Source organism: Manis javanica, chromosome 16, assembly GCF_040802235.1.
Source record: "Manis javanica isolate MJ-LG chromosome 16, MJ_LKY, whole genome shotgun sequence".
Taxonomy (NCBI): Eukaryota; Metazoa; Chordata; class Mammalia; order Pholidota; family Manidae; genus Manis; species Manis javanica.
This window is the reverse complement of record NC_133171.1, coordinates 52773392-52799300: the sequence shown is the minus strand read 5'-3', so window position 1 is coordinate 52799300 and position 25909 is coordinate 52773392. Positions and strand designations below refer to the sequence as shown.

At 48.8% G+C, this 25909-nt stretch overlaps 1 long non-coding RNA gene across 1 annotated transcript; it reads left to right on the top strand.

The window, feature by feature from the left end:
* Positions 1-14669: 14669 nt before the first annotated feature.
* LOC118969488 (uncharacterized) lies at positions 14670-23070 on the top strand. Its single transcript, XR_005057414.1, has 2 exons — positions 14670-14766; positions 22754-23070. It is a non-coding gene; the product is annotated as an uncharacterized lncRNA (long non-coding RNA).
* The last annotated feature ends 2839 nt before the right edge of the window (positions 23071-25909 follow it).

The following is a 25909-nucleotide window of genomic DNA, read 5'->3' as shown; positions in this document are numbered from 1 at the left end:
GGCAGCACGCACGCGCAAACATTCGTGCTTATCTCTCATTGGTCTCCCAGGGGCAGGAGGCGGGGCTATAAGATCACCATTTTATTGAGGGGCATGGCCATTTTGGTGCGGCCATGTTTATGAGGGGCAACCTCTAATTTGGAGCCTCAACTTTGGGGTGGAGAGAGGATAACTAGATTGGCCGTGGAGGAACAAGGGCCCGCCCAGAGGTGGAGCAACTCCTTTCCTTCCTAGTTCAAAACCGCTTGACATCACTGAGATCCTCTTCTTCACCCCATGTTCTTTTTCGGTGCCCTTCAGTCCTTTTAGTGACCACCGTAACCAGTCTGAGTCCAAACCCCACTCCCCAATGAAATTCTGCCCAACCTTTAAGGCTCATCCTGAAACACTTTTCCCAGAACCCCACTTTGAGCTCCTTGTCCCCTTGGGATATGATAACAACCTTCTGTTGTTATTCCTCCTTTTTTGTCTCATGTTCTTACTCATTTTTTATTGTTTTATTGTTAGAAGAGCCTACAAACATCATAGAAAACTTGTAAAGGAAAAGCAGCATCTTTAACCACTTTTAACACTGTTCCTATCTTTGTTTCTGTGTATTCCCTTCCAGGCTTGGTTTCAGGTATGATATTTTACACTGTTGTAATCCTACTGTACAGAGTACCCTGTAGACCTGTGCCCTTCCCAATGTTTGTGACCCTATGATAAAAAATATTATTTTGTATTATGGCCCAGTTACCCATATAAACAAAACCAAAGTTTCCTGATAAAAACCTTTACCACCTGAGATATACTCTGGTATCTTCTAGTCTATTTCATTAAAAATAAAGTTGGTGGCAGGAAACCTATTATTTCATGCCTGCTAACTGATACTGAACTGCAATTTGACAGACCCTATCATAGACACTTCTCTGTCTTTGAAATCATCATTTGTGATGGCTGTGTATGCTATCAAGTGAGTACATCTCATTCTCATATTGGACACTACTTCCAAATAATCCTAAAGCAAACATTTTTGTGTACACAGCTCTGTCCTTCTGAATTCTTTAAGATAAATTCGCACAGTGGAATTTTTGGGTCAGCGTATGAGACTAGAATCGAAGCTCCTTATTTTCTGACCTGTTATCTCTCTGTTGGAGCCTGTCCTTCTGCATGTGAATAATAACCCTGACTCAGTGTTTGGGGGAAAAAAAATGTTTTCAGATCTGTGTTCTCCTCCCGATAATCATTGAATGATGGAGCTGGAGGGGACCTAAGATACCATCTTGCTTGGCTGCCTGACTGTGTCCCAGAGGGAAAGTGTAGTAAATTCTGTCTGAACAGGAAGCAGGTTTTTGAGCAGTTGTTTAGTGCAGTACTTACTCATCTTAACACCCGGCACAGGAAAAACTTACTCAAGAACATTGTCCATCAACTGTCAATCAACAGCATTTATTGTCAGAACACTCCTCACAGCACTGGTTCCAGTCCCAGAAAAAACAGATTCTGTGCTTCCCAATTATCACAGGCATGGGCCCTGGGGAGGTGAGAAGAGGAGAAACACTGTGTTCTTTTAGACGTGGCTCCTTCTGTGTTTGTTTGGCACCAAGAAAGAGCTACGGGGATCTGGGTGCGCTTCATGCTCCCTCATGTCTCTCCCCCATTCCCCAGGAGGTGACATGGTGGGCAGGTTGTCATCCTCCCAGAAGAGCCTTGGATTTTCCAGACCAAACTCTGTAACACAGTTGTGATAATGGGACTGGAACAAGAACCTGTGTGGGTTGCAGTGAAAGGAGACTTTCGGAGTGAGACTGACCGGGATTCCAGTCTCAGCTCTGCCTCTGGCAGCCGTGTGATCTGGGGCAAGATACTTAAGCCTGTTGAGCCTCAGTTTCCACGCCTGTAAAATGAACTCGTTGTGCCAGACTTGTAGGGTCGCTGTGAAATCTACTAAGTAGTCGGTGCTGGGGCTGGTGAGTAAGCAGGTCAGACTCAGCAGGACAGGTGCACCTGTTGCCAGCTTTTCATTATGGGCTTTCACTTAGCAATTGTTACTGTTTGTTTTTTCTGTTATTGTTTCAATGTTGGTTTCTATCAGCTTTGACACTCTTGTAAAATCTCTGTTGTTAGGAGTTGGGGGCAAATATGGGTTGTTCCCTGCTATCAAGTATGCCTCGTTCATGGCAAAAGGCAGCACGCCCATACACGAGCCTCTCTCCATAGAGTGGAGATGCCCTCTCCATCTCTCCACTTGACCTGCCTGCTGAGACCATCAATCGTGGGTTTTGTGTGCCCAGACATTATAATCAGTGGTGACCCCCATGGCGCTGGAGACACTGAGAGAGCCCCAGGTAACACTTTCATCCCCCTGCTGTATACAAAGACCAGCTTTGATTCCCATGGGGGCTGCTTTTCCAAGCCTAATGCAGTCTGGCCTGGCTTCCTGCTGGAAATGCTGCCCACACGCAGATGGATTACTGTGGGTCGGCTGTCTGTCTGTCTTTGTTCTCCAGAAAACTGTGGTCCTGAACTGCCTGTTTGGGAGTTTTAGAGCTAAGTGTTTAAGGAAAATAGAGCATAGCATTGGCAGACAGAACTGGGTTCATACCTGGCTAGGCCAGGTTCTCACTGCATGATGTCAGGCAGGTGTAGCCTCCTCTTTGGCTCTCAATTTCTTCATCTGTGAAATGGGCACAGGGGGAGAGGCACCTTAGACAGCCCAGGATTCTGTTTTTAATGACCTTGTTATTTTTAAAGTGCCCAGAAAGAAGGCACCTCAACCTCATTGAAGTAAGATATGCATATAAAATAAGAACCAATCATTACCCTCAAGATATCTTCAATGTAGTTAAAGAGACAGACTGACAACATGAAATAGTGAATGCCAGACGTCATATAACTAAGTGCCAGCTGTCTGAGACTTACTGTTGGTGCAGCTCCAAAAAGAAAAAAGAGAGAGAACACTGTGGACAGTGGGGCAGCTTGTGGAGGCTAAGGCCTGTAGGATAGACATGATGGCTTAGTGAAAATGGGGAAGAGGACACCCCAGCTGTGAACCCAAGGGGCTTCCTATGCCTACAGGGGGTGTCCTTTTCAACTTTGCACAAAACCACCCTGTGGACTAGTCACAGCCCTGGCTTATTTGTCATGGACATCCTTGCACGGATTCTTCTATCCCTAGTCCCCTACTGGGCTTGCCAGACCTGGAGCCCCACCACTGCCCCGAGGGCATCTTCTCACAGCAGGAGTTGGGGAGAGTGGAATCATTCACTGTCAGAAGCATTTCAGGCAGGAAATGAAGAATTCCGTAGGTGGTTAAAAATACAGTAGAGGCTGATTTATGTTTGAATTTTGTTCCAGGACAGCAGATTATAGCCCAAGTTCTGAGGCAAAGGCAGCAGTGTCTTTACAGCCTGCTTGGATCAGTTTTATGTCTCAGTGATTTTTATGTTTCAGCTCAGCCTAGATGCTCAAACTTCTTTGTCCCATACTTCACTGGGGAACTCATGTACCACTCCTTGCATCCAGCCTAATTTTACCATAAAAAGAAAAGAAAGCAAGAGAGATGAAAGGATGTATATAATTGATGCCCAGTTTTTTAGCTAAATGAAATCAAATAATAAATAGATGATGAATCCACATGAGACCCTGAAGTACATGTCAGGTGACATCGTGGAAACCGAAGAACAGGGATCTCATACCCATGTTATCTTGATATCCGTAATATCTTCTTGATGAGAAAAAACTTCTCTCAGACCTCTCTGCCAAGATACGCAATGTGTCCTTGGCCTGCTGACATGTTTTTACCTTATGGCTACTGTTCCTTTTGTAACTGGTTATGTTTCCCACTCTTTTGTTCATGAGGAAGCTCAGATCTGAACTTGCTCAGCGATTTTGAGCATAACTTCCCCTGTTATGTTTAAAAAAAACATCTTTTTAAAAACTAGCATTTTCCATGGCTTTATTTTATTTTTCTACCCTTGTTTTTCCTTTGCTCTATCACCTATTTTTATCCCACCATACTGTGTGCATTTTGGTAAACTACCTCAAGTCGTTTTTGGAACACACAAGAGCATAAATAAATCAATAAATACATCCTGTGTTTGTAAATACGGCACTTTGCTCTTTCTAAAGCAATTTTCACATCCATTAGCTCTGTGGGTCCTCACATAGCTCTGTAAACAAAGTTGGCAGGCTCAATCAACCCCATTTTGCAGTCAAGGAAGTTGAGGTGCATCCATGCATGAAGTGACTTGAAGAAAAGGACAGGTATGTGCCTCCATCCACACAGAAGACCACCCAAACACCTCTGAGGAAGGAGAAAGGAATATGAGATAGCCCAATTAGGTGACTTTTTATTACTAGATGTAGATTAAGAAGGAGGAATCAAAGGTTGGGGTCGACAGTTGGAAAGGACACACACTGGGGTGACCACTGGCTTCAGAAATTCCCCCAGAGTTTGTATCTGTGTTGCTACCTCTGTCCCTCTCCCCTGCAACTTCTGAAAGACAATAGACTCACTCCCACTGGTCACATGGGTGACACATGATCCAAGCTAGGCAGCCAATCATAGAACTATATGCTTCTGGCCATAGTGATTGGTTCCTAGGGAAGGACATATAACCTGAGCTGGACCAATAGAAATTCTTCACTGAGAATTGTGATCTCTACTCCAACTGGGAAATGAAATCCCATCTCTGGTTGTGGTGCTGTCGGGATGTGAACCAGGAACTGCTGATAGCTGTGCTCCTTTCTATGAGAAGCAGCTCATCCCGGGCATGGGAGAAGGCAGGCTGTGTGCCTGAAGCCGCAGCTATGAGAGGTGGTGAGAGAGTGTATCCTGCAGATGTTTGCCGCTCTGGTTCCTGGTGCTTTGCCCTTACCCTGCCCAGCATGGAGACCAATAAATCCTCTTTTTTGAGTAACCTAGTTTGAACTGGATTTCTTTTACTTAGAGCCCAGCGATTTCTTAATTCATATAGTTCAGAGACTGATTATTTTTTTTCCCCTAAAGGAATAAACCCTAAAGTTCTGCTTTTCTGGAGTCCAGGTTCTTGTCTCCTACATATCTGGAACCTCAAAGCTTAGCTTATGCAAGGGGGTTTAGGCCCTGGGAAGTAAGAATAAAAATAATTACCACCACTATGTCATGTGTCTTGTGTCTGTCTAGAGCTGGTCAGAAGCAAAGGCAGTAGAGCTGAGTGGCTCAGAGGGTGGCACCTGGTTCTGCTGCTCATCAACTGTGTGGCCTTGGGCAAGTTACATAAGTTTTGAGCCTCAGTTTCCTCATCTACAAATGGGGTTAATAACAGCAGGTACTTCAAAAATTCTTGGGAGAATTATACAAAATCATCTGCTTCAGCACATAATGCTATGTCTGGCACCTAGTTAGCACACCACAAATATAGTTAAATTATTCTGGATGATTTTACATGCAATATCCCTCAAGCACTTCTATGAATGGGGCAGAACAAATATTCTCCTATTTGTTTGGCTGATGAAGACTCTGATACTTAAAGGAGTTATGTCACCTACTCAGTCACATAATAGGTGGGAGTGTCTGGATTGTAGACATTGGAGTCAAATCTAGGGTCCTCTCCTTTGGACTGTGTTTACGAAGTGGGAGTGGGCTGGCTATTGTCAGAAAGCCAATTTAACAGCTTATAATGGGCATTGTCCCTCCAGGTACAGTCCAAAGCAGAGTCAAATTCCATCCAGAAGGCTGCTTGTTGAGGACAGAAAACTGGCCCCAGAAAGATGCCCGAGAAAAGTCGGCTTCCTTTGGCTTCCCTGGGCATATCCAGTATCTGCTCCCCTCCCTTCCCTCTACTTCCTGTCAGCTCCTAGCACCCAAAATGCTCACATATAAGAATCTGAGAAGGCAGACTATCAGAATCAGAAGGTAATGTAGAGATCATGCAAACCCATTTTGATAAACACCTACTATGTGCTAGATATAATAGATAAAATGGTAAATAAAACACAGATCCAATCTTTCTCATTTTAGAAATGAGAAAATTGAGTCCAGGAAGGAAGATGGATTCCCTACTGTCTACAGGGAATTAGTAACTTTGTTAGACACCTTCTAGGGATATCTGCCTAGCTCACAATGGCCTTGGTTTCCTGAGGTTTATGTGATTCTCACCTTCCCATTGCAGCGATTGGATCTGACTGAAGCTGGGTCAGTCTGATTTCATCTCCCAGGAATTTGACCATGGAATGAGATGTTGGTCTTACCCCAGAGAGAAAGGTAGAGAATGAATGCATGTCCTTTCAATGGTCCAGGTCTTGGTTCAACCTTTGGGTGCCCCACCAGCACCACCCATCCCCTGTAATACAGCTTTCCTCTTCATTTTGGGAGTTTTGAAGTTATTAAAAGTGTTTTTCTTCTTGCAACAAAAATAACCTAAATTAAGACTGTGGCTGAGCTTGGGTTAAAACCTAAGTCTCCTGGATTCCAGACTCAAGTTCTTTCCATAAGCTGGCTGGCAGCAAAGATGCTCTTCTCCGGGATCTCTCAGAACTCTGACCTTTGGATGTGAAGTTGGATATACCAAACAAAACCATGCCATCCAAAGGAGTTCCCAGGGCTTCAGGGAAGGGATCTCTGGGAAGTGCCAAGTTCATTGATCTCTAAAGAAATTGCTGTAGGGGTGTGTGTGTGTGTGATGGTTTCCAGAACAGCAGTGGAGAATGGTGATTAAAAGTTCAGGCCCTGAAGCCAGACCACCTGAGTTCAAACCAGCCCAAGTCCTCCATTCACCAGCTGTGTACCTTGAGCAAGTTGCTTTTCTGTTTCCTTCTCTGATATTTACCCCCATAGGTTGTTGTAAGTTTCCATATATGTATAAAGTACTTAGAACAGTGAACCACGAATGCTAGCTATTTACTATTACCTGCTTTTTTTCAGATGGCATTTTCCTGCAAGACATTCCCTGACCCTTAGATTTTAGTTTTCGCTCACTTATGGAGCTACTGCTAGTCTTCTGAGATCTACCTTGGTCTGATCACATTTTTAACACAAAAACAAGAGCATTCAAAGCCTACCCGCACAAAAGGCAGTCTCTGACCTTTCACCACCATGATGTGTGTATTGTACCTGTGATAAGCTAGTTGTCTCAGCTCATATACTCCCCCAGTGCAGAAGCTGACCAGTTTGAGGAAAGTGTCTCATCAATCCTTCATTCCACAATTATTTACTAAGTGTCTGCCTTGTGCTGAGCTCTGTACTGGGGCTGGAGGAAGGGGCTCTCTGTTTGATGACAGACTAAAAGATAAATACAATGACACATCACCAGCACTGTGGGCGAGGCATGCATAAGGAGCATGTGGACCTATTCAGGCTGGGAGCTCAGGAAGGCAACTCAGAGAAAGGGAAAGATGAGTAAGAGTTGGACAGACAATGCAATTTAATGGCCATCAGATCAATAGACATCTGACAAAACCAAGTGTTGACAAGGACATGGAACATGGAAATTCTGACGCACTGCTGGTGGCATGTAAATAGGTACAAAGCTTTGGTAAACAAATCACAAATCAGCATTAACTGGAAAAGTTGAAGGTGCACTGGTGCACCAGTTGACATATTATAAGAATGTATTTTGTTGCAATAACAAAGAACTGGAAACAACTTAAATGTCCATTGTATTAATTTACTACTACAATAATGCTGTGTAACAAATAACCCAAAAAAATAACTCAGTGGCTTACAACAGCAAATATTTACTTCTTGCTCACACGATTTTAGGTTAGTTAGTTAGGGTGATTCTGCTCAGGTTAACATCTGCTCCATGTGTCTCTCATTTGAGGACTCAGGCCAAAGAGACGGCAGCTTGCTGGGAGCATGCTTTTCCCATGGTAAATGGCAGGACTGCCAGAGGTCAAACTCAGCCATACAGGTACATTTAAAACCTCTGTTTGCATCATATTCTATTGGTATGTGATCTCACCAACTGATAGCATTCTATTGGTTAAAACCCATTAGGAATTTAGTCTGCCCAGAGTTAATGGGGCAGAGATATATACATGGCAAAGGGGGTGAATGAATGTATAGTTCTATACGGTCATCGAGTAGAGTTGGGAATAATTCAGTCAACTACATCCATCAGTAGAACAATGGATCAATAAATTGCGGTGCAGTCATATAGTGAAATATTATACAGCAATGATGGCCTAGAGCAGAGATCAACAAACTGGTGCACAGGCCAAATCCAGCTTGCTGATTGCTTTTGTAATTAAAGTTGTACGGGAACACAGTCATACTCATTTACATATTGTCTATAGCTACTTTCATACTATAATGACGAGAATAGTTGTGACAGACTGTTGGGCTCACAAATTTAAAAATATTTACTATTTATTCCTTTCAGAAAAATTTGCTGACCTTTGATCTAGATCTTCACATCAATATGAATGAATTTCACAAACCATGTTGTATGAAAAAACAAGATGCAGAGGAATATAAACCATATGATACCATTTCCCTAAAGTTTCAAAACATTCACAATATTAAAAACAATACTGTATGCTGCTTAACTGTCCAAACATATGCTATATAAATAGTAAACACCAAAATCAGGATAGTGGTTATCCCAGTAATGGGAGAGATAGATGTGACTGGGAACAGGTGCTGGGGGTCTTCAGCTGTGTTGGTAATGTTTTATTTCCTAAGCTGGGTGATGGTGATAATACAAGGGTATTTGTTTCATTATTGTTTATACCTTTTAGGGAGGTCGTAAATATTTCATACTGGAAAAAAAATGTTGGAGGAGCACAGAAAATGGGTGAAGGGTGTTCTAGGTCCCAGGCCCTAGGCCCCAAAGAAGCTGATGACATGAGGAAGGCTGGAGTGGTTGAGGAAGCATCAAGTCCACGGGGAAGGGGGAGATGCAGAGAGGAGGCTGGGAAGGCTGGTGGCACCTTTAGATCATTCTCAAGAGTTTGGTTTCTCACCAAGGCAGAGGGCAGCCCCTGGGCAGCCACTTGGATGCTCAGCTTGGTTGCCGTATGGAGGATGGTGGGGATCAGTGACTGTGACTGGAAACCTCCTTCCAGTTGGCCTCCTAGGTGCCTCTCTCTCCCCAGGCTACTCCCAGCCCTGGTTTGTTAGGGGTGAGACTGGAGGCAGGGGCCAGGTTGAGAGGCTGTGGTAGTAGTCTAGGGCCTGAGTCAAAGCAGTCACAGTGAGGATACAAAAGAGATGACATCTTGGAGAGCGATGAAGGAGGTGAGTAAAGAGGAGTTATGGATGGTAAGTGGGGGGAAGAGTTCAGGAAGCCACCCATCTTTCTGCATTGGGCCAGTGGATGTTGCCATTTGCTGGATGGGAAAGCCAGGTAGGGTAGCTGATTAGGAAGAACAGTGGTGAGTTCAGTGGAATGGCGGCCCTCAGTGCTGGCGCCTGGGTGCAGCTGGAGGCACCATCGATGGGGTGGAGGGCAGGTGAGGGAGCCTGAGGTCTTAGTTTTCTCTGTGCTCCAGTAGAGGACTGTGGTAACTGGGATGGGCATCACCTAACCCACAACATTCCTCCTCCCTGGCTAGGAGATCCCCTATTTTCTCCAGAAGTCAATGTGCCCAGCCCTGAGATGCGTCATGATTGGTACAAATCAGTTATGACTGTCTGTCAATTCCCTCCTGCCAGTGATTGGCTTGGGAGTAGACATTTAACCCCATGCTGGCCAATGAGACATAAAGGATAGTCTGCTGGGTCTTCTGGGAAATTACTTTCCTTCACGACAAGAGACATACGTGAGGAGAACATCCTGTCTTCTCACTCTACACTTACATTTTTCTCTGCCTGACTACTTCATTTCTATGTGGGAAGCTATTAGGAGGAGGTGTAAGGCTTGGAACTGCAGTAGCCACCTTGTCACCATGAGGAAACACATTGAGGATGAGGATGGAAGAATGGAAAACTGGGAAGATCCTGGGTTCTTGAAGACATCTGGGAACTGTTAAACAAGCTCTGGGACCCACTACTTTCAGACACCTGTCTAGTATATAATACAAGTCGTTATAACTGGAGCCCCTGCCACTTGGTTTTTCGGTTACTTGCAGTTGAATGTACCCTAATTGGTATAGGGGATTTGAAATTTTGAAATAATTGAAGTGTGGCTTGAAAGAGGGAAACCAAACATGAGTGTCCAGTTGAGAATGAGGATCTTACAACAGCCTACAAGGCTCTCCGCGCTGGAACCCCTGCTAACGCTCACTCCATCCCAGCTACCCACCATTTTGCTGTTGCTCAGACATGCCAGGCGCACTCCCACCCCAGGGTCTCTGTACTTGCTGTTCCTGCTGCCTAGAATGCTCTCGCTCTAGATGCTTACACGGCTCCCCCCTCATCACCTTCAAGTCTTTACTCATCGTTGATGACATCCTCTTTGGCTCCTTTCTTTAAGTTGAACCCCCTCCCAAGTCCCCTTATTTGCCTGCCTTTTCCTCCATAGCACCTACTATGTATTTTGCTTACTTATTTTGTTTCTTGTCTCTCTGCCCTAGAATGTAGATCCATTTCATTCAATGATATATCCCTCAGGGCCTGCAATACTGGACATAAATAGATGATCAGTAAATACTTGTTGAATGAATGAATTTATTTGCAGGGACTCCAGGACGGACAAGCTGGCATCATTTTCTCTTGCTGACATCAGCAGCCTGGAGAATGAGAGCAGATGGCTGGGCTGACCCAGGGATGGGGTTTTGGTCTGCAAGAGGGGCAAGAGCTTGGAGGGGCTTCTTTAGGGTTGGGTCTGTTTGTCTGTGGCTGTCCGGACACGTGGTGTCCGGGACCAGTATCCGGTCCCCCCACCAGCCCACCCTGGTCACAGAGGGCTCCCTGCCCTGATGCCCTTCCCAGTGATGTTCAGGTTCCATCTGGGTGATTCTTCTCGCCCTGCATTCTGACTTCCCCAGCGCCGCTTAGCCACACTCCCTGCCTCCCCTGGTCCCATGTCCCCTCTGGGAGTAACAACACACTGAAACCATCCTGGTCCCCTCCCAGAGTTCTCACCTTTCCATGTCTGTGTTTGTTTTCCAGCCCAAGTGCCAGCCTCCATCCCTCGGTGCTTCAGTGCAGCCCACAAGGTGGAAAGCCCGGGCAGATGCTCAGTAAGCCCTTAGCAGAGGGAAAGGTTCTCCTATTTCAGCAAGACACAATTAGAGATGAGTGTTTCTTTGGGGTATTCCATAAAATGGCACTTGCACACCATCCCTCTTTGCTGCTGAAGAGCATAATGTATGCTGTCCTGTTTACCCCCCCAAGGCCCCCTGGAAGAGGTGCTATTATTGCCACTTTCCAGATGAGGACACCATGGCCCAGAGAAGTACAGGAGCCTGCTTAGGGATACACAGGTAGACAGATGCGGAGCCAGGCTGAGGTTCCCGGGGAAGAGGGCGAGAGGACTCCCTCCCTTTTCCACTTGCTCAGAAGCCCCTGCTCTGGAGGGGAAGGAGAGCTTGATCCCTGCATTCTGAGTGAGCAAAGGTTCAGGGAGCTCTTCCTAAAGGGCAGGCTGGAGGTGTCCCTAAGCCCCACCACCTGTCCTTGGGGCTGTGAGGAAGCGGAGACAGCAAGCCCTCTTCCCTCCTCCTGCCTGGATTCCCTGTGGGCTGGAGCAGGCTCAGGCTTGGAGTCGGCCCATCTCTGTCTGGGGCGCAGCTCAGACCTGTCCTCCAACATCTGCTCCCCGGCTCTCCCATCCCGCCATCTCATCCCCCAGCCTCTGCAGATTTCTTGGGGGAGGCCCTCTCACTCCCTGAAGGTGGGTTGTGTGGAGCGGGCTGTGGGGTTAGAGGCCTTCCTAGGAAGAGGCCATTCCCACTACTCTGCGGGAAACCTTGCCCTGGTCCCTCAAGGTGGACGCCACCCCTTTCAGCCCCCTGCCTCCTGGCCTGGCCGGGCAGGCTGCGGGACCTACGGGCTCCTGTGCCCTCTGGCTTCCGGTGGGGTTCTGAGGAAGGGAAGGAGACTGGGGAGTTTATTGCCCCGCGGTTCGCTTCAGGCAGCCCTCTCCGCACTGCTCCTCTCTCTGGCTACTCCCCACTTTTGCTAGCCTGGGGTGCTGCAGCACCGCCCTCGGTTTCCCTGAACCCCATCTACACCTTTGTAAACAAACTCTTCATTGAACTCTCCTCATGTTATGGGGTGAAACTGTCCTCTCATTGCTCCCAGGATCCAAGAGGAATAGAAAACTGGCCCCTGGAGAAGGAGCTGAATCCCCAACAGGAAAAGGGGACCAAGAGCGGCCTGGGTGAGCAGCGCCCTGGCCTGGTCCCCCCCCAACCTCCCCGCCCAAGGCAGGAGCCTGTGGTGGGCCACAGGGCGGGGCTCAGTCCATCTGTAAAGCAGACTAACTGGAAGCTGGCTGCTTCCAAGTTCCGAGGGGAGAGCAAACGCTGGAAACTGCTGCCTTCCCATCCCCACAGGAAGAGGAGGCCTACCTCCATGGGTCCAGATTTCAGGCATCATCCTGTGCAACAAACGGTGATCTCCAAATATTTTCATGACACACTCCTGTGGGTGACCCATTTTCCAGTATGTGCCTGTGTATCAGTATCCCAGCAGGAAACAGATGTCACATTTAAATTAGTGTAACCCAGGGAGGCTCATTTACAAAGGGCTCTCTGTATGGGTGCGGGTAGAGGACCCTCAAGAGACAGCACACTGAATGGCACTGTCCCCACTCCTCGGGCCTCAGGGGAGCGGAGGGAGTGGTTCCCAAAATGTGCAGGGAGACAGCCGACCTGTGAGGAACTTCCCAGTAAGGGACACAGACACCTGCCCTTTCCTTCCCCCAGCCTTCCCCTTTGCCAAAGCCTTCCTGAAACCCCAGGGCCTGAGCCTCAGTGTGGGTGGGTGGGGCCGGGGGGAGATACTCAGCTCATCTTCCCAGCAAATGAATGTGTATTTATTAATAAATTCTAAACATGCACAACTGTGCTAATATATTATGTACAGTATAAGGTACACACAAAGAGGGAAATTGACAGGGATGAGCTCTAATAGATAGAGGTGGCACCCTGATAGATTACTTCTTGCCCCCTTTGGGTGTGGCTTCCTACTTTGATGGAGACTGTGTTACAGGCTAATGTCCCTGAAGGAACATTTTGGGGGGATGGAAATACTATATTGACCTGTGTGGTGATTATATGAGTGTGCACATATGTAAAAACTAATCAAGCTGTACACTCAAGATTAGTACATTTGACCATATGTAACACACACACACACACACACACACAGAGTCTGGACCCTTGGATTCCCATTTTTCTTCCACTGTTCCTCCAGGAACCTGGACCACCTTCACTCCAGGCCCTTCTTTCCCATTCTTCTCTCCTCACGCTGCAGAAATGGCCTGGCCCAGGGCACCTTCCTCCCGGAGGAGGCCTAGCCGCCTTGTTCTCTCACAGTAAGCGTAGCCACACTCATGTAGCTCTGGCTGCATGCTGGGAGCTGCTCTGGGCACTCATGGGCATTAACTCATTTAATCCCTGCCACAGCCCTATGGACATTGGTATAATTTCATCTTCCTTTTATCAATGAGGAAGCTGAGGCACAGAGAGGGGAAGTGACTCACTCAAGGCCATACAGCTCTTAAGAGGTAGAGCTAGGATCAGGCCCCAAGGTCTGTGCTTTGACCTACATCTGTGCAGCTTCTCTTGGCTTCCCTGGGGACAGGAAGGAAGCAGTCTTGGGCCTGTGCCTACAAAGCAGATCACTTTTTTTCTCATTTTCTCCAAACCCCATTCTCTTGCTGTAGGGGACTGGCGTAGGACCAGGGCCCAGGCCTTGGCTAGCTTGGCAGGAGTGTGGCAGTTACTGAGCAGCCCAAGGGCTGACTGGCAGTTTCTGGCCTCTGCCTTTTGGCAGCCCCCTCCCCAGCCTCTGCAGTGCCCTCCTGCCCCAGCCCACCCGATGCCCGCTGGCTTCCCAGACTCAGCTGAAACCTACGCTCACTCTAGAGTGTCCTGTCCACCCCAGCCCACCCTTTGAATCTGAGAGCTGGGCTCCCCTCCTCACTTCAAGCTCAGGAAGGGTAGGAACCGCATCTGCTTTCTCACTGTCACCACCTGGACACCTTCTCCTAAAGTGCTTAGAAAGAACAGGCACCCCGGGATTGTTTGAATCAGTGAAGGGATGTTGGGATGTGGATGTGTTTTGACATTGTTCCGTGGGCCAACGATAGGTCATCAAAATTTCTCAGCACTTGTATTTCATGGTCAGAATTCTCCAAGTGAACCAGGGTGTCTGGGGCTGGCATCTTCCCTCCTTTCTGAGGAGAGCTGGGATTGTAGTGGCTTGATAAGAACCCCCCTCCTCAGTGGCCACAAAAGAAATGGGGGACACAGGCTCATTACAGCACAAGCCATGGGCTTCCAGACAGGGCGGTGCTTCTAAGGCCACCGAGCTGCAGGCACTGTTGGTGCCCACCTGGTGGGGATGAGATGCCTCGCGACAGCCTCACGTCAGAAGGCCCTGGGCAGACTGACTCTGTTGCCTCACAAGACAGGTCATTTCCCTCCCCGTCTTCCAAGCCCTTGCCGCAGCTGTTTTCTTGTCCCTTAACTCTGCTGGTATTGAAGTCTGGGCGGCCTGACAGCCCTGGCAGACAGCCCAGAGGCCAGTGCCCCAGGCAGACACTCTCTCTGCCTTATTATTCAGCTTCAGTGGCCTTGCTGTGATTGGGTGGCATTTGTGAGCACAAAAGAGAAGATGTGGGCATTCAGGAAGCCTTTTCAGAAAAGGGCGCCTCAGGCATTCTGGCTGGAGATTCTCCTGAGGTCCGGGTGAGTCTATTTTCAGCTGTCCAGACATTGCTGTTTGCATCCTGACCCTGACCCCTGCGGACTGCGGGGGGTGAGCCCCCTCCCTGCCTGGAGGACCGTGTGCGGGCTGCCCAGAGCTGGAGTCAGGGCTTCCCCAGGCCCAGAGGACCCACTTCCTACTTGCTCACAAATGGCATGATACGGGTGACATCCACTCTGGTCATTTCCCTCCCCCAGGCACCTGCATCCACCTGGCCTCCCTCTACCTGCCAGGCCCTCTCCCCTTTGCAGCCCCACTGAGGAGTGAATAGAAGCCAGGTAGCTGCAAGTTAGCAATGAGGGGCCACCTCCCTTAACTGGTGCCTTGTGCCATGCGGGACTCCTTTGTCACCCACATCATCATCTGTGGTACCCAGATAAAGCTCTTGCTAGCTGTGCACTGAGCCCTGCTCTCAGCAGGAACGGTGGCCTAGAGTAAGTGAGTATGAGAGATGAAGCTCAGGGTGGAAAGTTGTTACCCTGGACATCAGCCTCGGTCCCCCTGCTGCTCCCCACTCCCCTGCTCCCAACCTTGTTTCCACTCTTGGGAGCCACAGAGAGGTGGGCTCTTTGGAAATTCCACCCAGAAATGGTGCCCTGGTTCCCGGCATGCCCTGTGGCCGTCTGTTGTTGATTTGAAATCTGTTTACCCGGATGTCCCAGTTCGGCTCAGCAGACAGCAGTATTTGCTTATTAATTTGCTTATTGATTTACTGGGCTGTGCTTGGGGCTTCTCCCGGGAAGAACTCCAGACACGTGGGCTGCCCACTGTCCAGCCATCAGTCAGCTCAAGTTTGGGCTTAAAATGCCACAAGGCTTGGAGCAGGCAGCCCTGAGCCAGTGTAAGGCCCTGGAAGGGTAGCCAGGCTGGGCAGTGGGGTGCTGAGGGCTGGAGCCAGTTGGGGAGGAAGGGGGCCAACTGCAGCAGCTCCAGGGACCGAGGCATGCTGTGCTGTCTGCCTGCAGTGCCCCTGGAGTTGTGCACACCTGCTTTGGGCCTCTGCCTGTGGAGAGGTTATTCCAGACCCGCGGCCAGAGCAAGGGAAGTGCACATCTCCATCTCAGGAGAGGCCCTTCCAAGGCTCAGCTAGTATTTACGAGGCCTCCTTCCCAGAGGCAGGAGATGGAGTAGAACCATTCAAGGTCTTTGGTGCCCAAAGGCACTCAGATTCATGTCTTAGGATGGTTTTCCAAACGTGCCAGGACTGAGTAAGGTAAGGGGTGTTTCTAGCAACGATTCTCTCAGCTCTTGCATAATAATACTACGTTTCTTAAAACCTCTGAGAATGGCTGTGGCTTTGTCGCCTTTTTGAGGCATATGTTGACTACAGATAGTGGGAGCAGAACGGGAGGGGGAGGGGAGTGGTGAGGGGGAAGAACAGAATTCTGTCAGGAGTGTAAAGATCTCCGATAGAGAGCTTGTAAGTGTCAGAGCCAGTGGCTGTGAGTATGGGCTTGGGGGGTCACATGGATGGGGGCAATCCCCGGCTCCACCCCTAGTGCCCACCTTTTAGGGGAGAGATGGTCTCTCTCGCCCATCTCTTTATGAGCTGGGCAGCCTCAGGCAAGTTACTTACCATCTCTGGGCCTTGCCTTGTCTGTAAAATGAGGGTGAGAGTGCAAACCTCATAGAACTGACGTGAAGGTACGGTGAGATAAGGCAAGAAGAGCACTGGGATACAGATGGTTGATATCTCGCTGGCATATACATAAGATTAGAGATAGAATGAGTCCTGATGGAAAGCTCACCTCTCAAATGAAAGGAGGACCCTGTCTGAACAAATCTGCAGCCCTATTTTCAGACGTACCTTTCTCCTGGGTGGCTCTGAACTTCCTTGGCCTCCCTGGGGCCCCTTCTCTTCCCTTTCCCTTCAGCACCAAGATCACAATCTCCCGGTATTGCTGTAAGCCAGACTGGCACCAGGATGTGCCCACAGAGGATGCCAGGTGTTGGGGCAGGTAGAGGAAAGGGGCCGAGGCCCCTCTGTGAAGCCCAGGGCCCCAGGAGAGTGCAGAGGGTCTTGGGGGGGTATGCAGCCTGGGGAGTATAACTGCCCAGACTCCAATCTCAGTGCCCTGTTCACAGCTGTGCAGCCTGGAGCAAGGGGTCTAATCTCCTGTGCCTGGCTTCTGCATCAGCAAAGAGGGATTCTAGGAGTGCTGGCCTCATAGGCGTGTTGTAAGCTTAAGCGAGTTAATACATGTTATACACTGCAGACACCTGTACACAACTTCCACGTCCTATTCCACACAGGGTTCAAACACTGTAACTCATCTTCTCTTATTCCTACCCCATCCCTGTGCTCAGACCACAGCAGACTCTCCCTGCCATTCGGCCATGACCTCTTTGCCTTTGCACTTGCTGTTCCTCAGCCAGGAATGCCCTTCCTACCCACCTTGGCCTGTCAAAGTCCTTCTCATCAGATCCTGGCTCCACTCACTCTGGAAAATCTTTCTTGGTCACTCAAGACAACATTTCTCTCTCTCCCTCTCTCCCTGGAGCTTCCCAAACTTTCAAAATGTCTCAGTTATAGGGCGTGGGCCCTCCCCCACCTCCCACCATCTTAAAAACCGGTCCTCATTCTGTGGGACTCAGCCGTAGGTGCCACTGCCTCCAGGAAGCCTCCTCAGAGTCCCTGTCCCCACCTTCCCCTCCCAGCGGGACTGTGGTCCCCCTTCCTCTGGGCTCTCCCGTGGGACTCCGTGCAAACCTGTGACTGCCACACAGGGCAGAGATGGTCTGTTTCCTCCCGTGGCCCCCCAGCTGACCGTGAGCTTCCAGCAGGGGTCAGCAGGATCAGCTAGGACTGAGATGTGCTGCAGATAATAATAACCCCCCAAATACTGGTTCACACAATTGAGAAGTTTTATTTCTTTCTCTTTTGAAAGTCTGGAGTCTAGAGCTGATATGGTATCTCTGCTTCTTTGGCCTCTGGGGACCCACGGCTTCCATGACTGGGGCCCCCTCACAGCCTAACATGGGGCTCCAAGTCCAGTCATTCTTACACCCACTTTTGAGTTAGCCAGGGGGAGAGTTAAGTACCAGCTATCTCCAAAGGAGGGTTCCAGAAGGTATCATTTGATATTTCCCTTTATACTTACTTGGTCAGAATTTAGTTCCATGGCTATGTCTAGGAGGCTGGGAAATGTTGACTTTATTTTGTTTGGCCATGTGACCGGCCCAAAGTCCCAGGACTAGGGAAGAAGAGGGTATGGAATGACCCAGTCTCTGCCACAGGGCCCTTGCCTCCTCCATCTCTGGGTTGTGTCCCTGCCACCCAATAGCACATTGCCTGGTGCCTAGCAAGTGCTCAGTTTGTGGAAGGACAGACTCGTATAGACGGTCCTGGGTGCCTTCCCCGTCAGTGTGGGCATGTGGCAGTGTGAGTCCTCCCTCCCCCACTCCCTCATTCGCACATACTTGGTGCCACCTCCTGTGTGCTGGGTGTTACTCTAGGTGCCAGGCTAGAGAAGTGGGGAAAAAAGACAAAAGTCTGCACCCTCCTCAGCTTACATCCCAGGAGCTTCTATGCTGATATGAAGCTCTGTGTTAAGTCTAACTCCCTCTGGAGGGATACCCATATTAGTCATCTCTGCCTTACAGGTGGGGAAACTGAGGCCTGGAAAGGTCAAGTGACTTGTCAAGGTCATACAGGACAGAAGAGACAGAGTTGGGATTCAAACCCGGATGGCCTGGTTCCAGGGCCTTCCTCTTAGCCTCTGCTGGTTAGTGTCTCTCCACGCTGTTGACACGGGACTCTCACAGCACGTCCTGTGCCGTGTCCTGCTTTTGGCCCTTCACTGTGCCACAGATATTTTTCCCATAATTTTTGTCATCACCATTTGTGGTGGCCACATGGGGGAGTGTAGAGCAGAGCAGCTGTGGCCCCACATGTGGGGAAGAGGAGGAGGTGGCCGTCCCTGTGTGGGACCAAGGGGCATCTGGGTATCTGACTGGGAGGGGCTACAACCAATAGGCCTAGGGCCCTGCTGGCTTGGGTGACCTTTGCTTTCTATCCCTCTTTGACCTTCCACCTGGGGGTCTGTCTTCTCAGCCCCTCGCACTTGACCACACTCCTCAGGGAGGCTGCTGAGCCTTGAGCCTCCCCCACCTCCCTAGGCTTGTCCTGTGACCAACTTCCAGGCCCCAGAAGCATCTTCCCCCTCAGCCTGAGGGCCCCTCCACCCCCACTCTGTAAGGCACAGCTGTCTTTCTAACCCCTTTCCTCACCTGGGTGGGATTGGTGAGGAGGAGAAAGTAAGAGCTCCGGAGGGAGGCAGGCGGTACAAAGATAAGATGCTGGGGCTCAGATCTCTCCCACCCCTGCCTCCCTCGGTTTTTCCCCAGTCGCTCAGTCTCTACTGCGCTTCAGGGAGGGGGACCAAAGAGGATGAACCCATCCTGAATACCTATTCCGCCTTGAGAATGTTACATTTTATAGGGGCGGACGTCCAGGCTCAAGGAGGCCTCGTCCTGGCCCTGTGGCCCTGCTAGTTGGTGGCAGAGTGCAGGCTGAAACTGACTCTTGCCTGATGTGCAGGGAGGGAGGGGGCAGAAAGTGGCTGCCCATTTTGCACTTGAGCATATCAAGACCCAGAAACTTAATGAGGCTGTGCCTGGGCCCCGGGTTACAAAGTGAGTTAGGTATGTAATTTGGGTGTTGGGGACTCCCAGTTCAGGACCAGCCCATCTGACTCCTTGAGCCCCACAGGTTTAGTTTCTAAGACCCCAGAGATCTCAAGGCACCTGGTTAAGCCTGTGGTAGGCCCTCTAATCAGCAAGTATTTGTGACCAGGCTGAGTCCTGGCAAGAACTGGTGAGATGCTATGGGGGATGCAAAAGAAATGAAGATGTGATTTTTGTTTGGAGGGATGGTTCCAGAGTGGGGGGACACAGTTCCAACTGGGTTGGGGAGATGAGCACTTGGAAATAGGAAACACACATAACACTCAAATATTTCAATATGTGGTAATGCCCTGAGTGCCTTGGGAACCAGTGTGGACTGAAGCAGTTAAGAAAGCTTGATGGGAGGGGAGGATTTGAATTGGACCTTAAGCAGTAGGAATCAAACTCATACACAAGAAGAGATGGCAGGAGGGTAAGGGTACCAGCTTGAGTAAAGGCGCAGAGTCTGTACTGAGGCAGCACATGCCAGCTTGTTGGAGAGGAGTGGGCAATGATGCTGGAGAGGGGCCAGACAGTGGAGGGGTTTCAAAGAGCAGTAGAGGTATTTGGACTTAAATCTACAATGTAGGGAAGACAGCTCTTCAGCATGGGCACCTCCAATCTATCCACTCATCGTGGCAGACATTATTAATCAATCATTACCCCTCCCTGCTGAGCCACTTGGGGCCTGAGTCCTTTCAGCCCAAAGCTCTAGGCAGCCCCTGCCTATGGTTTGCAATTCAGAGGAAACTTAAATTGCTGTGGGTAATTGGGAGCCACTGCAGGTTCTTGAGCAGGAGAATGAATGTCAGATGGGTTTTGTACTCCTGGAGCCTGTGTGGACTGCTTGCTATGATCCCAATCAGTTTTGGGTCACAATTATGGTGCAGTCAGATCATCTGAGGACCACAGAGCAGTGAGGTCTCTGCCTTCACACCTACAAACCCAGCTAGGCAAGAGCCCCCTGGGGAGAGCGCCCAGCTTTTCTCATCATGGAAACTGAGCAGAGAGAAAGAAGCAGTCACACCACTCAGGTGAAATTGAATTTTGAACGAGGTCCTGGTCGGCTGCCCACCCTGCCGAGGGAGAGGGGAGGCCAGGTCAGGGCTGGGTGGATGCCACCACCTATCCCAATTCTAATTTAGTGAGTTTAAATGCACCTTAAAATGCATAGCGGTCTGAACAAAACTCATCTGTCATGGTTTTCAGGGTGAGAGGGATCCATCCATCCACCACAGATATATAGGTGTGTATGTGTGTATATATATATATTTTTTCTTTCCCCCAAGTAAGTATTGATTCTCAGTGACTATAAACAGGCCATAAGAATGCTCTCAGGCACCCCACCTTCTGATTTCAACCATGCAGATGACAGTCCTCCTGCGGTTCTGGTTTATTTGTCATTGTTGGGGTGTGGGCGTGTGTGTATGTGTTGGTGAGAGGCACAGGGACTAGAAACATCGGGATAAAAAGACAATCATTCCCCCTGCCTGGGGCTGCAGTGGACACTGAGTGCCGGTGTTTGTCATGGGTCTTGGAGGCTGGCGGATGGGAGGGGACCTCTGATATGCCTGGAGTGGGGAGCTGCATGTCCCCTGCTTTGCAGGCCTGTGAGCCCTTACTCCACCTCCAGGCTGCAACTTTATTCCTGGCTGGGGAGGCTTGTTGATAACCTAGCTCCCTGGGGAGCACCAGGTCCGTGAGCGGCTGAGAGATATGTTTATTTCCTTTTAATGTTGTTCAGGGTTCAATTTACCCAGTGGCATGCTAGTAAATAAATAAGAAAACCAAACCTTTGACAGGGGGAAATATGGAGTTTTTCCTCCCACATTCTTGAGTAATATCTCAAAACTTTTGTGACTCACGAGGGCCTGTTGTGTTTGGCTAAAGGAAAAAAAAAAGAAGGAAAAGAAAATCATCTAGTTCCTTATATATTTGTAAACAGCTTTACAGCAAGTGGAGAATATTCTATATAATATGGCCCCATGCACCGCCCGTGCTGACGCCAGGCTCTGTGTCTGAAGCCGGGAAGTGTAACCTGTATAATTGTATCTGTGTAAAGGGGGCCGTTTTCCACTGCCCAGAACCCATTACCCACCAAATCTCCTGACACTAATCTTCCAGGCCTCCAAGATCTGGGCATTGGGGGTGGGGAGTTATTGCACAAAAATCGCTCAGATGCTCCAGCTCAGAACACAGTGGCAGTTAAGGAAAAAAAAAAGCTAAGGCAAATGAGGAAGAAGCTGTTAAAGAAGAATGAGGCAGTAGAGGCGGAGAGGTGAAACCAGCAAGGTGAGAAGGACAGCTCTGCTTTCTGTTATGTGTTTACCCGGAAGACTTTGAGATCTGTGTGCTAGGCGTTGGGCGAGGCACAAGACGAGGAGGTAACAGTAGCAACAGTACAATCACGGTAGCAGTAATAATAAAGGGCATTTACTGAGCATTTACTAGGAGCTGGGTGCTGTGCTGAGCATATTATATCAGAGGTGAGTAGCTGAGCTCCTTGTTCTCAGGGAGTTTATTTATAATTGTGGAAGAGAGGGTAATGGGATCAGCTGCCCACTGAAAATCCAAGGAGGGTTCTGGTGTTGAAGGATAGTTTGGAAAACCCCAAATTGGGGAATTTTTATAAATTTTGAATTTGGGGCTTTGATTGATGTTGGAAACCTCAGCTCAGTTTCTCTGAGGAACTAAGGACCAAGAATCCTGGTAATTTAGGTTTTCACAGAAGGGCTTGTCAAATTTAGCACAAAGGGGATGGGCAAAGGGGAGAGGAGGGGAGGAGCCTGGGGGCTATGGCAGGGAGAGAAGGGGGCTTTCCGGGCACAGAGAAAGGCAGGGGGCAGGAAAGGAGGAAGAGAGTGGGGAGATTTCCGACCACTAGGGTATGACATGAATAAGGTCTCAGACATGCAGATGGAGGCTGTTGGCTGGAATCCCCCGGCTAGGGCACAGTTTTGAGGAGGAAGGTGAGGGTTCTTGCCTGACTGAATGTGAACTGTGTTCAGTGGGAACTGAGGTTTTGTGCATCCTGAAAGGAGTCAATGAAGGTGACTGAGAGTGAAATTGCTCCTTTAGTTACAGGACAGAGTTTGAAGATGTACCTTCCAGGGAAAGAGAGGGGAAAGAGGGAGATGGTGAGTGGAATCCAAGGGGCAGTGGATGGAGGGAGGTGGCAGGGAAATGCTGTCCTCAGCGGCTCTCTGGTCTCAGGCCAGGGTGGAAGATGAAGGCTGTAGGGAGATGCTGGGAGCTGTCCAGGCCCCCAGTGCTGAAATGGATTCCTCTTTTTTGGTTCTGCAGAAGCTGAGAGCCTCCTACTTCGTGATTCTCAAAGCACAGACACTGGACCTGTTGCAGCAACACCACCTGGAAATGAGCTGGAAGTGAAATTCCCTAGCCCCACCCCAGATGTAATGAAGGAGAATTTGTTGGGGGAGGGTGTGAACAGCAGCGATCTGTTTTTAACCAGCCCTCTGAGGGATTCTGGTGCCATCAATTTGGATAACCACTGCTTTAACCAGTAGCTTTTCCTGTTGGAAATCCCAGGCCCCTACTCCTTCCCTTCAGTCAAACCCTGTACACAGCTCTACCATGGCACTCATTACCCTACCTTTAAAGCATCTCTGTGTTCATTTTCTCATCAGTGCTGAGCTACATAATGGGAGGGGAATGTCCTACTCAACTCTAAACCACCAGTGCCCGGTACTGGCACATAGTAGACACATAGTAAATCTTGCTAATGACTGGGTAGAAGGATGGAAGGATGAACTCTAAAAAGACAGCTAGAATTATTGGATAAATGAAAATGGATCATTTTCTTGCTAAAACCCTCCAAGGGCTCCCATTCATTTAGAAAGAAATCCATCTCCTTACCATGGCCTACACGGCCCTTTGGTCCAGATCCTGTGGTCTTATCACTCTGATTTATCCTGTTATCTTCCTCAGTCATGGCTCTCAGTCCTCCAAACTCCCCAAGTTTAGTCCTGTCTCAAGGTATTTGCACAGTTGTGTCCTCTAACTAGGGTGCCCATTGCCTAGATGGCCACACGGTGGCTTCCTCTAATTTGCCAAGGCTTGACTCACATGATGCCTTCTCAGAGAGACCTTTCTTAACCACCCATTTGAAGCATAACCTCGCTCTCCATTCCAGTACCTTCTTGGCTGTTGGTTGGCTGGGTTTCCTCCTCATGGCACCAGTACTGATACTAAGAGGGTATTGGGAGGGATCTTCCTACACTATTTCCATATATCCCTCTCAAAGTCCTTCCATATGAGAGAAAGTCATTACTCATAAAGACCATTAACAATACCTCAGTAAGAAAAACTTTCCTACATTTAAGAAAATTATTGTATGTCCTTAGCAATTCCATCCTGCTTCAGGATAAGTTTCCTTCAAATCACGTTCCTGCCTCTAACTCCCTTTGGATAAGGCTACTTGAACAGCCACGGACCAAGCCCCTTTAATCGCACCATGTGGGAATTACAGATTTAGGGCAAGATGGGCTCTATTATCTGGGGTGTTCCACTGAACAAGAAGAAAAATGGGCTACCCAAGGGGGACACAGAGATTATGGGTATAGAATTCAACACATTCAGAGAAATGAGGGAAGGGTGGTTCTTTGGGACTAGGGGTGCAGGTTGCATTAGGGACGGTCAGAGAAGGTTCCTACATAACCAGGCATTTGTGTTGCACTGAGAAGATTTTAAAGGGACAAATATGACTAAGATAATCATAATAATAGTTATTTTGTTTAGTGTTTGACTCAATGCCAAGCACTGTTCTAAAAACTTATATTCATTTAATCCTTATAAGAACCCTATGAGGTGAGTGCCACTTTTACCCCTTTTTACAGATGTGGAAACTGAGGTATGGGGTGAAAAGGGTGAAACAACCTCTCCAAGGTGCCCAGGTAGTAAGAGGTTGAGGCAGGAAATCTAGTTTGAGTCTTCACCATCACACTCCACTATCTCTCCAACAGTGATGTCAGCAGTTGTACAGTTTCCCAAGTGGTCCCCATAGCCAGTTCTGGGGCCCTTGATGCAGCCAGGCAGGCATTTCATCTCCATTTCTAGGATGGTGTGCAGAAGTTGCTGAGGTTAAGCGAACCACCCAAGGATCAGAAAAGGAGCAGAATGGGACTTACCTCCTTGTCACCAAGCCTAGCCACCTGCCTGCAAGACCTTCAGGGTGTCTGTCCTCTACCACAGCCAGCAAGCCCTGTCCAGGCAGGCAAAGAACATTTGGGAAATGACATTGGAAGGCGGCAGGTAGGCAGTGTTCCTGCTGCTTTCCCCAGCCCACCCTCTCCCAGCCATAAGATATATATAGCTCCAACGGAGAAATGAATCGCGTGTTTGTCTGCAGCCCCTTCTTCAGATCCATCACGGAGCAGTGCTTGGTGCAGATTTTGCAAACAGCTTGAGATTACTGAATTAATTAGAATAAAATTAATCAAAACACCCACCACAAAGGAACCTGAGCATGTAGAGTTGTGACTTGGGTGAGGGAGGAAGCTCAGCAGAGAGATGGCACTATAGGCTAGACTGGCTGTGGGCCCAGAGCCTGCTGGGGCGAGCCAAAAGCCACCTAGGTGGGGCTCTAATGCCGGCTGGCATTCCTGTATGCTCTCCATCCTCGTTTCTGCACACTGGGCCTCAAAAAGGAGAGGACTCGGCCCCTTCTGTCCAGGCTGTACATTTTGTAGAGACTGAAGCTTGGGTCCTGTAAGAATGCTCAAGGAGGTGATGCATCGGAGGGAGGTGAGCAGGCATGGATAGCAACAGATTAGAGGCCAGAAGACCTGGGGTCTCTGAGCATCATTATCCCGGTTTCCCAGGATGGATGGTTTTGACTTCAGTTGCCAGTTTCATCCCTTGTAGGCTGTATCAAGTAGACAATAGGTTAAGAGTATGGACCCTGCACCAGAGTGTCTGGGTTCAAAGTGCAGCTCTTCCACGTATTAGCTGTGTGACCTCAAGCATTTACTGGCTGTATAATCTCTCTGAGCCTTAGTGTTTTCATCTGCAAATGGGGATAATTATAGTATCTCCCTTAAAAATAATAAAAAAGAACCCCACCCCCACCCCCAGATAGTACCTCCCTTATGGGGGCTGGTAAATAGTATGTGCTATGTAAGTGTAAGCTGTTCATTCTTATATTTAACTAGTCAAGAGGCTCTGTCCATCTTCCCTCAGCTTGTCTTCACATTTCCTTTTTCTTCCTGCTGCCACTATCTCAGTCAGGCCTTCATCACTCCATCCATTCATTGATTCGTTTATACCATAAGAATTTATGGAGCTCCCACTATGTACTTGACATGGGACCAGAGAAGACAAGGGTTCATCTGTAAAATGAATGATAATGGGAATGCAAAGATAAGACTCAGTCACTGCTTTCAGGGGTTCGCCAACTCACAAAGGGGTGTAGTTGCACCTGATCAGACTCCCAGGAGTCAG